This window comes from Zea mays, chromosome 8 (assembly GCF_902167145.1).
Source record: "Zea mays cultivar B73 chromosome 8, Zm-B73-REFERENCE-NAM-5.0, whole genome shotgun sequence".
NCBI classification, from domain to species: domain Eukaryota; kingdom Viridiplantae; phylum Streptophyta; class Magnoliopsida; order Poales; family Poaceae; genus Zea; species Zea mays.
Genome location: NC_050103.1, coordinates 166,828,268 through 166,840,688, shown reverse-complemented (window position 1 = coordinate 166,840,688; position 12,421 = coordinate 166,828,268). Strand labels below are relative to the sequence as shown.

The window sequence follows — 12,421 nt, the reverse complement described above, 5'->3', positions numbered from 1 at the left end:
AGGGGGGCATGTACAAGGGTACTGAGCCTCGGCATATGGGTCCAGGAACATAACGGATGTAGTACTTGGAGCTACTAATGTTTGCTGCTGGAGCAATCTTCTTGTGCCCTGACACCCGAGATCTGCGTTGCACCGGCGTGCAGGGGAAGCTTCTCGTATAAGTGATGATGAGCACAGTGCACCGCGCAGCACGAGCGCACTATATCAATAATGGACTGGACAGGTGCGTCGTCTGCAGGGTGGCCCTGGCGCCGCCTGCCAGTGGAGTGGACAGGACGCAATAAATGCTGAGGGGGCACATCGCCTGTCAGCAGGGTGGACAAGCGGCGCGTCCTCTCTGCAATAAATGCAGAGACCGCACGACCTAGAGGCCTTACGTCAGGCTCCGCCCGCTGGCTTACGTCACGGGCAACAAGCCACGTGGCAGCATCGGGTCTCCGCCTGAGCGGGGAGCGCAAGCGCACAGGATAAGGCCTAGACACGTGTCAGCACCGGACCCTTGCTTACGCCAGGGTATCCCCTGTCTCGGGACCTTGTCGTGGTCCGGACCTTACTCGGAAGAATCTGGACCCCATCCAAGGGACCCGACATGCTTACTTGGGAGTCCCAGGCCACAATCGGGGGTCCGGGTTGTGCGTACAGGGGTCCGGTGTTTCCTTGTGGAGGTCTGGCCCAAATGATGCATCCTGGGATGTATCATCTTTTTCGCCACGTGGTGGGGTTGGGTGCTGTTCACCATGCGGCTAGAGAACGTCGTACGGGCATCGCGTCTTCATACTGTAGTAAGGGGTACCCCTGATGCAGGGTACCGACAGTTCATATCTTATTAAATTAAAGATATTAAACAATTCTAGCATCATTTGACCATATAAACTCCAAATATAACAACAATATAAAGTTGATATCTTACTAAATTAAAGAAATTAAACAGATTGAGCTTAATTGAGTCGTGCCGGCCTAAGCCCGACCCATCCATGCGGGCCGTGCCGGGGGCCTGACGGGCTAGAATTTGAGGCCCGGCCTAGGCCCGTCTTCGAGCCGTGCTAGTCCGACCCATATTATTTCGTGTCGGGCCGTGCTTTGGACTACTATTTTCGGGTCGTACTTGTGTTGGCCCAAAAAGCCCAGCCCATATTCTCAGCACTGGGTCTGTGCCAACGCGGGAGATACGTGCGGGAGATGGGCGAGAGACGCTGTCACTGTCACCCTCAGGCGAGCGAGAACGGTCAGGCGTCGTCCGCTCTCGTTCTCGTCCATGCTGTCACCCCGGGCGGGACCACGGGAGGTGGGCGCCATGTTGGCAGCATTGAGACGCGGGCGAGAGTGACTTGGTGACCTCTGATTGGTTCATACGAGCGTGGCACGCATATTAGCTGCTGGTGATTGTTTGAACTCCAAAACAATAAAAAATTGCAAACAAATCATAATTTTCATTCTCAGCCAATTTATAAATACTTTCACTTAGTTGGAGCTCATTTCACATACTATTTCATCTCATGCATTTTTCTAATTATTATGTAATTCTATTTTATTTATTATGTAATACATAATTTTTAATTTAACAAAAAACCATGTTGTGTAATTTTTTAGATGTCGAAATATATCCATACAAATAATTAATTCTAAAATAGAAAAACTAATGTGGATATGGGTTGAGGCTATATTTTGCTGCAGTTTGTGCACTAGAATAGTAGAAGGCTAGAAACGAGAGCTGATCGACGTGGCATGCAGTGGCACCAGCCTGAGCCTAGAGAGGAGAGGGCTCGCTGCTCGTGATTCGTGAATAGTTGAATTCCTTATGTTAGACTTGTCGTTAGAGCTGAAAGTTGGGTTAGGTCGAGCCGGCACGACCTGGGTTCATCGTGCTTCGGACTAACTTTTTTTTGGTCGGTATGGCACGAAATAATTTAGGGCTATAACTATGAGCTTAAAATAATTTAGGGCCATGTTGTGTTAACTTTTTTTGGACTAACTTAATCTTATTTTCGTGTCGTGTTGCCGGCCCAAATCTAAAGTCTCCTTGTGCGGTGTTGTTTTTGTTACAAAATATTTGTATAATATATGATCAATCCCTGACAGTTATTCCCAAGGGACACACCCCTTGGGAGACACTGTATCTACTTGTATATAAACAAGGATCTCTGCAATAAAGACGACAGTTACTTGTCTCTGCCATTTGTCTCTCTCAATTCTCATTTGCCACTGAGTATACTTTAACACGTTATCAGCACTTTTGCTTGAGAGAACAGAGAGAAGTGGCTGTTGGTAGGAAGAAAACAGATCGCTCATAGTTGGAGAACGTTGATGACACGACGCTCTCCAACGAAGGCCAAGACGAACAAGCAAGATCACGATTGGCGTTGACAGACCGCGAAGAGGCAGCATGCTAGCATCGCTAGGCCGGACCTGCTCCTGCGCGACTCTTTCAGTGAGTAACCTATTACGAAACTGAAGCAATATTGTCTCTACTCTGCGCCATCGCCTCGACGGACGCTGCGGCTGCGGCGCTGACGAAGGAGGCCAGGCTGGTCTCGTCCGCGCCACTTGAGCCGTGTGCCCGTGTCCGCTCCCTCGCATAGGCCGCTGTGCATGCGACAGGGCCTCGCCTGCGCCAGGGACGCGCGCCAGGGGGCCGGGGCCGAGCCCGCGCTAGATAGCTGGGACTGCGCCCGCGCGTGCCGGGCGCGCCATGGCCGCATCCGAGGCCGCCGCCGGGCCTGCGCGCGCATCTGGCCTGGGCTGCGCCGCCGGAGAGCGGTCGCGCGCCACGCGACTAGCAGGGGCCGCGCCGCCGGAGTGAGGCCGCGCCCACGGGCGCCAGGGCCGACTTTCCGAGCCGCCGCGGGGCCGCGCGTCGGGGCCACTGCCCACGCCGGCCGCCGTGCCCGCGCGCCCAAGCATAAGCCACGGCCACGCCGCTGGGAGGCCGTGCCGGGGCTGCGCGCCCGCGCTGGCAGTGGACACACCTGCCCGGCCGGCGTGCCTGCGCGCCCAAGCCTGGGCCACACACGCGCCGCCTTGGCCGGAGGAGGCCGCCCGCACGCGCTGGTCGTGCCCGCCCGCCCTGGCCGAGGGCCGTCTGAGCCGAGGGACGGCCGCGCCCAGGCCGTCGGGGGACGCACCCGCGCGGGACCGCGCCGCCAGGGGCCGCCATGGCCGGCCACGCGCCAGTGGGCCGCGCCCTGGCCGTCGGGGGCGCCACGCTGCCTGGGGGGCACGCGCCAAGGCCGTGCCCGCCCGCCGCCGCGGGGTCGCGTCCTGGCACCGCCGCGGAGCCGCGCAGGCCGGATCCGTGCGCCGCCGCGAAATGCCGCCAGGAATTGGCCGAAGGATACGCCATGGCGACGGTGGCTGGAACCGCCCCTAGTGGCGGCGGCTGCTGGAACAGCAGTGGTTAGGGTAAAACCCTAACCGGCTCCCTATATACCGGCGTGTGGGCCGTGGCTGGTTGCATGGGCGGCCTCGGCCTGATGGGCCGACCTGCATAGGCGCTCTGGCTTGGAGATTGGCGCGCCTGGGCCGCCCTGGCCTGGAGACTGGCAGCATGGGTCGCCTCGGCCTGGTGGCGCCTGGGCCGTCTCAAACCAGATTTGTCTATATGGCCTGATTATCATTTTAAAATTCTGAATTTCAGTATAAGACTATGTTTTATATGAAAATTCAGTTCTAACTTGAGTTAGGACGTCTAAATTTGCATATTTAGACTGATGATGATATATGTAAATGCACACACTTGTCTGTTTTTATTATGAAAAAAATCAGACTTGATAGTGAATTATATTGTTTTTACATTTATAATTCACATATTTTCGACTTGCTTTGTTTTTGCATTATTTATGATTGCATGGAAAACATAGCACATATAATAAGTCGAAACTGAATGGTCTACATGCAACATGAGGTTGCAGTTTTTGGGTGAAAGCATAGGGTGATGGAGTCCTAAGCACTGGCTACGCTAAATTCTTTATAGAATTTAGTAGCCCAGAGACCATGCTTTAGGCCGCATTTGAAATGTCTATCACTATGAGGTCTACATCTTTCGAGATGATTACCTATACGTGCTACCCAAAAAGATCACGGACCATGCAGGCGTCGCGGGCTATGGAGCCAGGCTGGACGCTGCAGTCATGCTGACTGCTACAAGAATTCTTTTAATTAAGTTCTACTTAATTAAATGTTGAATTCTTGCAAAATATGATACATATCTTGAACTTGGGATTATTCAACACATGATGGAGATCTAAGCTTTGGCTGTAATAAGTTCTGGGAATTTATTTGCCCAGAGACCAAGCTTTTAGACAGCAAAATGTTATTTACCCATCAGTAAGAGGTCTACATCATATGGTTATGATGATTACCTATGTGTTCTTCCAAGTAGATATGTTGGAGATGTGATGTTGGTTATTCATCTTTATGGTGATTTCCATTTTATTTTTGAAATTTTGGTCAAGCACAGGGTTGTGGAGTCCTAAGCATTGGCTACGGTATGTTCCTTGAATATATCAGCCCAGAGACCATGCTTTCAGGCAGCAAAAGTTTTGCCCACTACTGGGAGATCTACTCCATTGTTTCATTACATGGAGATTATCTACGTTGTGTACACCAATTTTCAAAAATCTTTGGTACACTTTATGTGATACCTGGAATTCTCCAACATATAAAGATATGTTATATTTTGCGGCAAAGTTGCAACAGCAAACGAAAATGGTTATGTCATTTGAAGGATAATTATTTAATAGAGTTTGATGAACTCGCCTAATGGGCTTAATTATCCTTAATGTTCATTGGATATGTTCATTTCATCTTTGCATAATATGGGGATTCACTTCTTTATTTTGGAGAAAGTGAGATGCTCCCTTTCTCTTGTGGTTCTTATGAAAAGAACTAATGTGCTTTTGTGGCTTGATGTGCAAGCCCAAAATGAATAGCAAAGAAAATCATAAGATTTGTGGACTTATGAGTATGTGTCTATATTATGTTGTAGACTAACACTTTGTATTCATATATTTTGCTTGAAAGCAAATATATAAGCACATTAAAAAGGGAAGGGCAATGAGTATGACAAACTCTTTTGTCATTACACTATACGTGGTATAGTGTTGTATGCCTAAGCATCTAATCTTGTATATGAAATACCAATAGATGCATACTACTCATGAAAGCTAAGATATGAAGTGTACTTCAATCTTCCATCTGACATGATAACAGTGGTTAGTTGTGTAATTCATGATTTGGACTAATCATGTAACAACACTTCTTTTTCTAAGAGAAGACCACTTTATTAGATGATTCGCTTTTGAGTACTATATAAATGATGCATGAGATTTGGTATAATCTCATAATTGATGTTGTGATAGATTCAACTCATGCGATGTGAGTTGAACACACTCATGTGATTTGAGTGTAAAAACTCATATGAATTTGAGTTAAACAAACTCATCGATTGGAGTTGATCACTCATGTGATTTGAGTTGAACAAACTCATCGATTAGAGTTGAACCAACTCATCAAGGGAGTTGAAGACTCATTGATTTGAGTTGTGCAAACTTGTACAGGGATTCTTCCATTTGAGGAAAAAAATGCAATGTGGAGAATTGAGCCACAAACTCTATAAGTGGGGAAACAAAATATTCTCATATTCCTTTGGAAAGAGGAAAGAATATTTTAACAATCGCTTCGCGCGATATCATGATATGTTATTATCATATCCCCTTTGGTATTGGAAGTATCAAGGATGTGTTGATATATCCTAATTGTTATCTTACCATATTATAGAGATATCCATATAATTTCTATCATGTGGAAACACAAGGTGATAGTGATGGATATTGCATATGTTTCTCAGAAACATTTCTTATGGACTGTATTCTACATACATCCTCCCATACAAAGTGTTGCATATGTTATAACTTTTCAAGTGATTATACTTACCATGCTGGGTAAGATTGAATTGGTCATCCCATTGTTGAGATGAAATGAAAAGTTATGAACAATTCTATTGATCATGTTTTCCCCATAAGATGGATACTTGATGAGTATCATCGGAAATGAGATTTTAAGTCCCTCTTATCTTAAAATCTAATCTGAATTGGTTAAGTTCTTTGAATTGTTTCAAAGGAACGAGTGTGGTCCATTACAGAGATTGTATGGACATCGAAGGCTTTATATGGTTCTTTGGTGCATCTATATGATGACCTCAAGTGTGTCCTTCGGACAACACATGTCCATTAAGCAATAATGTCTCAAGCTTGAGCACATTAGCCTCCACACTACTGAATTTACCAAATGTGCTTACAATGGTGATTGTTTGTCTTGGTATTCAGAATGATATCCATAAAGGATATGATGAATCTGTGATAGATTCGAAAATTTCAGATCATTAACGACCATCAGTAATGAATTGTCATTTCCAACTGGTTATGGTTGGAGTCAGGAAGTTTTGCACGCTCCTGACTTGTGATTAACTGCATGTACTGCATGTACAAGTTCCCCTATGGTTTTTAGTACGTGGGAATCCGTGAAAGATTTCCCATGCGTACATTGGGTATGTTCCCAATCTCACCACCGCAGCGTACATATATGGGCACACAGAAAACTGGGGATCTATGTGAGAATTCATTCTCCGTCGATCATTAAGTTTTAGAATCTCTCCATGAGAATCTATTTACGGACCGTACGCTTGCTTGAATCATGAGCTTTTCCAGGCATTAGGGGGAGATTTCGAGTACCAAAATGAATGCCAGGAAATTATAATGAATGCAGTAAGCATTCAGGCTCAGGATCACGTACTAAAACTGAACCTTTGGGTTCGAATGATTTGCAAGAAGTTGCAAATTGACTGCCATGTGCATTTACTATGAGGTGTCACTCAAATTAATCCTACGAGGAAGTGCCAGAAAGAGTGGTTACATGGAAAACCACTTAACTCCCTATTGCAACGTTGTTGTAAATAAGAGGGGGAGAAGTATGGTCACAAATTGGGATTAAGATGCTTGCAAGCAGCTGAAGGCTAGACCTTCTGAGATAGTAAATGCAGACCATCTATTCGTTGGTAACCAACCTAGTCTTGATGGACACCTAAAGGATATTGATTATCCTGTGAATGGAAGACATTCACAACCTAGCTCAGTGCGCACTGATGAGGCTAGGTTATCGGAAGCCCTTGATTCTCGTTTTGGGATTTCACGACGAATCATAAGGGTACATAAGAAAATGACTTCATGTCAACTGGAGAATTGTGTTATTTAAAAGCTACAAGTGTCGACACATACATCTCAGCAATTGTATATGCGCTCTAAGTGATCCAAAAGACTATGGCCATAGCAGAGCACGAGTATGCTCAAATTAGATCTTGTTGAGTGATACAATGTTGCAGAGATAGCCTTGCTCACCGGAAAGAAGTGTTAACTTATTTTCACTTCAAGGTATCTTACTGTGGATACAAGTTTGTTTTCATGGACTTGGAAACAATGAGGTGGTGAGAAAGCATGGCTAGTAGCAACTGGGTTTATACGCAAACCCAAGCATTATTTTAATGCTATAAATTCTCCTCTACTGTGAGTAGTAAAATTCTGATACAATATTATGGGCAGTAAATCATCTATCTATGCAGTTGATAGATGTAGTGACAACATATGCATATGTGGTCACTGGATTATGGTATTTATGGAGTCTTGAAGGATTCCAAATACATAATCACCAATCACAAATTTGTAATGCTTGGAAAGTCTTTGTGACTTAGAGCATCCTGGTCAAATATGGTACATTCGACCTAGTGAATCCTTCCTTCTGAAAGGATACACAAAGAATGGTATGTTCAGTGTAAATATGTGCAGCATATTTTAAACATACATTACTTATCGACGGAGTTCGAGATAGAGGATATGAATTGAAAGAGATTTTCAATTCAAAGTAAACTATCTTGAGTATCTTGGATACAAAATTGTCTATATCCAACATATATTGAAGAAATTCAATATGAGAGAATCATTGTTATTTGATTCTTTCCGATCATGAGATGTGTTATTGTATCTTGCAAGAACATCCGGCCGGATATTGCTTTGCAATGATTTGCTAGCTAACAACACATGAGATCGAGTTATGATCTCTAGATGTACTCATGCTCTCCTTATGTTTGGATATACTGATCTTGGATATCCATAGAAGATCCCCAGGTACAAGATCAATGACATACTTATGGTAAGTTGGACCTACTGTTTGATAAATGTTGATCAACGGAGATTAATGGTCACTTACACTAATCATTCTATAGTATACTTCGTGGGATTGTACAGAATGATATACTACATACTGAGGGTATGTGGTGGTCATGATTTTATATCATTGACCTTATTATCTATGGAGATAATATTACTTTGCGTTGTTTAGATGAAAAACAAGTTACGAACTAAGTCCTTACCTTACTCCACATTTTTAATGTGTTTGAGAGTAGGTATGAGATGACTTAGTGATTCGTAAAGATCAGGGGGAGTTTCCTCTTGATCAGAAGAACTTGTTTACACATCATGTTGTACTCTTTTCTTCGCATGAGTTTTTCCCTGATTGGGTTTCTCATTCAAAGTTTTTAACGAGGCAACATCAACACAAGGCCTATGTCGTATCATCTATTTTTCCCGTAGAGGTTTTCGAGGATGATACATTATGACATAGTTATTGTTGTATTTGAACTAGGTGATGAGTTTATCTCCTTAGAGTTCAAATAAATCAACAATAGAGTATGACTACTCTCCTTATTTTTCCCACTGGGTTTTTAAGGATACTCAGCTGATATGTTTTCTCAGATTTTCTGGCAAGATTATCTTGGAAAAATATTAGGCTGAGTTATATGTCTCATCATTTATTTTCCCCATTGGGGTTTTTGATATGATGACTATAGACATATTATTGTTCTTTGGGCTAGAGGTCCATGGGAGAACAATGGCATACCATGGTTCAATTGAACCACCGATAATTATCTATAAGGATAATTGAGCTTATGTTGTTCAGATGGAAACAGGAAAATGGAAATATTGACATCTTGCAAACAAAGTCTTGTGATAATCTTGCTGATCTATTCACAAAATCTCTACCATGCTCCACGTTTCAGAAATATGTTAAAGTGGTTGGTATGAGAAGACTTAAGTGATTGCAAGAATCAAGGGGAGAAATTCTCCGTGATATTTGACCTGTTTTGTCCATCATATTACACTCTTTTCTTTGTATGAGTTTTGCCTTGTTAAGGTTTTCTCATCCAAAGTTTTTAGTGAGGTAATATCAACTAAGCTATATGCTTCATCATTGATTTTTTCCCAAGGAGGTTTTTACGAATGATGATTACAAGCATATTTTTCTTTTGGAGTTCAATGTGAGTTTTACTCATGATCCAAAAGCATTGTGTACTCCTTATTTTTCCTACAGAGATTTTGAGGAGATGAAACATTAAAAGACATCTTGCAGATGATCAATTGACTTGGATTGATCAAGGGGGAGTGTTACAAAATATTTGTATAATATATGATCAATCCCTGACAGTTATTCCCAAGAGACACACCCCTTGGGAGACACCATATCTACTTGTATATAAACAAGGATCTCTGCAATAAAGACGACAGTTACTTGTCTCTGCCATTTGTCTCTCTCAATTCTCATTTGCCAGTGAGTATACTTCAACAGTTTTCTGTTTTCTCTGTTATGCACCAAAAGTGTCGCATGAGCTGTCCCTGCCATGACTATGAGCGTTGACCGTCGGAGACTGCTGGCCGCGACCCGCGAGGATGATCGAAAGGTCATTTATTAATAAGATTAAGGTTTTCTGTTCGGATGCATGGCCGCAGCCTGCACTTCAATTCGTGTAAAGATTGTCCACAGAATCGACATGCGGCGTGCAATGCAACAGCACTTCCCTCTCATTCTATTGTACTATGAGCATTCCTGCAAAGCAGCCATGATGTCCTCCACGTCGACTTTTAGCGGCAAGGGAAGCACAGCACATGACCCGGGAAGCCCCTCCCCAGCGTCTCCAAAAGGGGTCTGTGTCCCTTCCTCGCGTTCTAGGATTGGGTCTCTCTCTCATTTTCCTGTGGTTCTGTGTTCAGGGATATCTCAAGTGGATTATTTGAATTCAATTCTTCGGGAGCTACATCTCAGCATGGCTTGCATCAGTTTTTATTGTGATTCCCATGATTGGGAGTTGGTTGGTTAAAAATTCGGGACAAGCAATTTGCCGAATAACCATTGCTGCTTCTCCTCAAGCTGAAATTTGTTTACAAATTTTATTTGGTGTTCCTTGGTTGTTTGGTGGGAAAAGGAACCAGAGTCGAGTCTGAAGTTGTTTAGGTCAGGTTTGGATCTCCTTTATCTTCCTCCGTTGGCTTTTTCCTGTATCATATTCATCAAGTACATTTTAGTATCCTTTCTTCCCGATTTCCCAAAGGTTCGCAGATCATATCCCACTACTTTTTAACTCAAATTTCGCTTTTTTCTAGGTTATTAGCGCTTCCATGGCGACTTTTTCCCTCTCAACCCCTGCTTTTTCCAGAAGAAATCAGGCCTACCTTCTTTTTCCACTGCCTCATTCAATTAATGTTTTTTTTGCGCTACAGACTATAGCCATGTACATGAAACGAAAATCGTGCTGAGCTGAATTAAAAAAAGTTATTAATGTATCTATGAATCTGAAAACCCTAAGGGCTTGTTCGTTTCTGTCGGATTAGTGGGTCGGAACGATTCCTGACCGGATTGCTTCTCTAATTTATATAAACTTTGATTATCTGGAACGATTCCGGGTGCAATCCGACGGAAACGAACAAGGCCTAATGAATTTGTAGTATTCTGTTTGATCGTCTACGCACACTTATTGGCTTTAGCAGCTAGCGATGTACATTATTCTACTCTTCCCCATAAATACAAATCGTACTGATTGTTTGCGCTGCAACCAGGAGTACATGAATCAAAAACACTGTTAAATCTATGTCTATCTTTTGTATATATACACAATCTACAGTATATATCCATATGTTTGGTTAACTGCATGAGATCAATCAGGCTCTTCACATGCATTGACCAGACCTCATCCTATGTTTACTTGTCTGTACGGAACAAACAGAGCCTAGATGTGCTGGTGCAATCATAGCCAAATTTAAATTATACATCTTTTCTTGCATCCACAGAGACGCGATCCAAGCGGGTATCCAACCAGTCAGGCTGCAGCTAGCCAGGCGCTAGACGCTCATACAACCAATCACATGGTATATGAATCTATTCCAAGTATCAGCCTCTTTCCGATGTGGTTGCTGCCGCTGGAAGCATACGGCCTCTACTGTTCATGTATAGCGCCCGCTCACAACAAGCATACATGGCCAGGTCAAGCTATATATTTTTCTTCCGTAGCAACTCTATTGGCAGCTCTACCAGTGGGGAAAGAGCTAGTTTTTAGCTAACTATTTAGCAAAATAGCTCCACGTATATACAGCTTCTTAAAAAAATTTAATATTTATCATGTTTAGCACAAAACAGTTTCAAACCGTTCCTGAAGTTTTGATCGAGAAACCTAGAGTTTGGTAGATAGGGGTAGCTTTTGGTTGTAAAAACAAAATACTCTATCCGTTACAAAATAGTAGTCGTTTTAGCGGTTGATTTTTATGTCTATTTAAATAGATGATGATGAATCTAGACACTCATATATAAAACACATACATCAAGTATTGAATGAATCCACTAAATCCCTAAACCAAATTTTATTTTGGAGCAGAGGGACAAAACAACTAGTTCTGTCTAGATCACCTAGAGTTTTTAGAAGCTAGATCCCCAAATATACACCCGAAATATACACGATCTAAACCTGTCTTTAGAGCAGCCACAACGTGAGGGAAAAATATCGTTACATGAAAAAGGAGAGATTTGCAGGGAACAACCGCACCTGAATGCAGCAGCCAGCAGGAGAGAAACGATGCCGAAGCACCATGACAGGATATATCTTTCCTGTACACATGGAAACCAAGACAGACCACTAAATTCCTTGGGAACACATGCGAAAGTAGACGCAAAAGGTATTGGCGCTAGAATAGCCGAGAGCAAAAAAGGGTAATTAAAAACAGAGCAAGAGATTCGACCATCGACAGCAGCTGAAGCCATATCTTACACCAAACAGCAGGATTACACGCTCAAGACATCACAAGAACATCTACGTGTTCTCGGATGATCTAGCGAAGAGCACAACTGTGATGAGTTACAACATGTCATGCTACAACATCTGTCTTCGGCTATTGGGTTCCATATCTTCTCCCTAAGCTGTCGGAATCTACAGTTTTTACTCCACCGCCTAGACCAGGAACTACTGGATCAGTCGATCATTAAACTGACGCAGCCATTTGCTCCGGGTCCGGGCTCTCGGAATTCCAAATTCCCTCTAGCAGCCGACATG

The 12,421-nt window shown here is 43.6% G+C and overlaps 2 long non-coding RNA genes across 2 annotated transcripts; both read right to left on the bottom strand.

The window, feature by feature from the left end:
• Positions 1–2,142: 2,142 nt before the first annotated feature.
• Positions 2,143–2,613, bottom strand: LOC118027466 (uncharacterized). The gene has a single exon (NR_157567.1). It is a non-coding gene; the product is annotated as an uncharacterized lncRNA (long non-coding RNA).
• LOC109941495 (uncharacterized) lies at positions 2,176–3,375 on the bottom strand. The gene has a single exon (NR_157565.1). It is a non-coding gene; the product is annotated as an uncharacterized lncRNA (long non-coding RNA).
• Between the last annotated feature and the right edge of the window lie 9,046 nt (positions 3,376–12,421).